Source organism: Sapajus apella, unplaced genomic scaffold (genome assembly GCF_009761245.1).
Source record: "Sapajus apella isolate SASKATOON/1434 unplaced genomic scaffold, GSC_monkey_1.0 scaffold233, whole genome shotgun sequence".
NCBI lineage: Eukaryota > Metazoa > Chordata > Mammalia > Primates > Cebidae > Sapajus > Sapajus apella.
In genome coordinates this window covers 449,932-453,016 of record NW_022437173.1, presented here as the reverse complement: position 1 = coordinate 453,016, position 3,085 = coordinate 449,932, and the positions used below count along the sequence as shown (strand labels likewise).

The 3,085-nt window shown below is 51.6% G+C and overlaps 1 long non-coding RNA gene across 1 annotated transcript; it reads right to left on the bottom strand.

Annotated features, from left to right (window-relative positions):
• Nucleotides 1–403: 403 nt before the first annotated feature.
• LOC116544852 lies at nucleotides 404–3,085 on the bottom strand. The gene is made up of 2 exons (XR_004266066.1): nucleotides 1,631–3,085; nucleotides 404–759 (listed from the first exon to the last, which is right to left on the bottom strand). It is a non-coding gene; the product is annotated as an uncharacterized LOC116544852 (long non-coding RNA).

Below are 3,085 nucleotides of genomic sequence, written 5' to 3'. Positions count from 1 at the left end.
ATTATGTACAAATGTATACAAAATTCAAGCTCATGAGACACATTCCGTGGAAAAAATCCCCACTGAGAAGGTGATATCAGAACAGACACCGGGGAAGGAGGCGTGTCTGCACCTGCAGCTGAGGGGCCAGCGAGTTCCAGCAGAGACACAGCCCACGTGAAGGCCTTGAGGCAGGAGCAACCTTGGCCCCAGGAACAGGAAAGAGGCCTGCGTGGCTGCAGCCGAGGGAGCGAGGACACAGGCAGGAGATGAGGTCAGAGAGGCCCCAGGGACCCAGATCAGGCATGGGGGAGGTCTTCAAACATTTTTTTCCCCACACCTCAAAAGAATCTAGAAATGACTTATTACCTTACCTGTTTTGTACCTTTTTCTTTCTCTCATAAATTAACACACTAATGATGTCATTATTTACTAATTTTAATACATGTTGACATGTTCAGCTAAGTCACCTGAAATCCAGAGTCGCCCTCATCTGAGATGTGCAGGATTGCACGGGGAATGTGTCTGGGAAGCTCAGTCACTTCTGAACACATGAAAGTGGAGATGCCTGCTGGACTCCCAGAGGAGAGTCGAGGAGGCAACTGGACCCAGGATTCCAGTGTTCAGGGGAAAGGTCTACAGGGAACATGGAGCCCTGCAGGCGGGGTTAAAGCCATGAGATGAGATGACGAGGAAGGGCAGTGGGTGTGGACAGATACCAGAAGTCCAAGGGGTAAGCTGAGAGTCACTCCACATTCAGAGAACGGAGCTCAAGATATACTAGAAGAGAAAAGTGTAAAGTGATCAGGGAGGCAAGAAGAAAATTAAGAGAAATATATTTTTATTATTTTTTAATTAAAAAAAAATTTTTTTTGAGACGGAGTCTTGCTCTGTCACCCAGGCTGGAGTGCAATGGTGAGATCTCAACACACTGTAACCTCCTCCTCCCGAGATCAAGCGATTCTCCTGCCTCAGCCTCCGAGTAGCTGAGATTACAGGCGTGCAGCACCACACCCGGATAACTTTTCGGTAGAAACGCGGTTTCACCATGTTGGGGAGGCTGGTGTCGAACTCCTAATCTCAAGTGATCCACCCGCCTCGGCCTCCCAAAGTGCTGGGATCACAGGCGTGAGCCACCGCGCCCGGCTCCTCCTTTCACTCTTCCAGTCTCTTTGCAAATCCCGACCCACCCTCTGCTCTGCCATGTGTTTATAGGTTTCTCTCATTCTTTCCTGTCTCTCTCTGTCCCCCGATCCCCTCGGCCCACACATTCACAGGCGGGTTTGGAGTAAGGCGCCTGCATCCTAGAGAGGCGCATTTTCCAGGGGGTGGAGCTGGGCAGGCCAGAAGACCGGTGTCACAGGGCAGGCCCCGGCTTGAGGAGGAGGGAGGTGGGGGGCGACGGCGCCTTCCGACAGGGGTGGGGTCTGCAGGAGCCCAGGACCAGGCAGAGGACGCGCCTCCCCGGGACCGGCGCTGCGCGCTGCGCTCCAGGGGCCCGCCAGGGCGAGGCTGGGGGTCGCCCAGGGCGGGACGACTTTAAAAAGCGCAGGGTGGGAGGAGGGGACGGGAAAGGGAGGAGACGCGAAACGCCGGGGACAGGGACCAGTCTCAGACGGAGACTCCCCTACACGGCGAGGTCTGTATTTACCTGGGGTGGAGGTGTGGGGACTTTAAGGTCAGCAGAGACACCCGGGCACCGAGGTGTGGAAACGGGGACGGCGAATCGAAGGTTTAAGCTACACAGAGGTACACTCACGCTCGTCGGCGTCACCTGCCCACACCGCGACCTGCTTCCGGGACTGCAGGAAACTGCGCATGCGCGCAGAGGAGCCAGGTAGCCCGGGGCGGGGCCGGGGGCAGTGCCCGGGGCGGGGCCTGTGCAGTTTTAAGGTAAAAGCTTAGTGTTGTGGGGGCCCCTTGTGTTGGAAAGGAAAATGTTTTCCTCTTACCAAGACGAAAACGGCTTATCTCAAAACTATTTTTGCCAGCGGGTTGGACTGGATTCTGCTAGGGAGTTTCCTGCAGCTCAGCGGTCTGGGAACTGGGAATTCCGTGGGGGATCCAGGAGGAAAGGTGATTGGATCTGAGAAAGTTCCTGCAAATCAATTTAATTCAAGTAATTTACTTTAAAAGCTCTGAAAGTATCTGTGAAGGGGATGCAAACTAGACTGTGAAATGCAAAACTCTGCCCGGAAGGAAGGAATGTGACACGTAATGCTATTGTCCAAAGGATCCTCCTTTCCATTTTTTTTTTTCTTTCCTGAGACGGACTCTTGCTCTGTCGCCCAGGTTGGAGTGCAGTGACACAATCTCAGCTCACTGCAACCTTGCCTCCTGGGTTCAAGCGATTCTCCTGTCTCAGCCTCCCGACTAGCTGGGATGATGGGAGCCCACCATCACTCCTTGCTAATATGTAATATTTTTAGTAGAGATGGTGTTTCGCTATGTTGGCCAGGCTGGTCTCGAATTCCTGACCTCGTGATCTGCCTCCCTCAGCCTCCCAAAGTGCTGGGATTACAGGTGTGAGCCACCACGCCCGGCGTATCTGGCTTTTTTCTATGTAAACAAGAATATTCTCATTAGACTTGAGGACGCCTCACTGGAAAACATGGTTCTTTGCAGTAAGCTCTTTTCAATAACACAAAGGGTTGTGATGGGTTCTTTAATATTTGCTATTTTCCAGAATTATACGTTAAGAATATACTTTAACATTGTCACCCCGTTCCATAGTCCATTTTCTGTTGATTAAAAGAATACCTGAAACCAGGTAATTTTGATGGAAAGATACTTTGCACAGTTCTAGAGGCTGAGAAAGTCTAAGAACCAGGGGATGCATTTGGTGAGAGCCTCCTTCCTGGTGGCAACCCTCTACAGTCTTGAGGGGTGGGCACATGGCCTCATATGGCCAGAGGGCTGTAGGTAATGGCTTAAGTCTCTCTCTTATTATAAATCCACCAGTCCCACTCCAGTGATAATCTATTGGTCATTAACCCATTAATTCATTAATTCATGAATGGATTCACTCATGAGGGCAGAGCCCTGATGACCCAATCACTTCTTATCTCTGTCTCCCAGGTTCAAGCGATTCTCTTGCCTCAGTCTC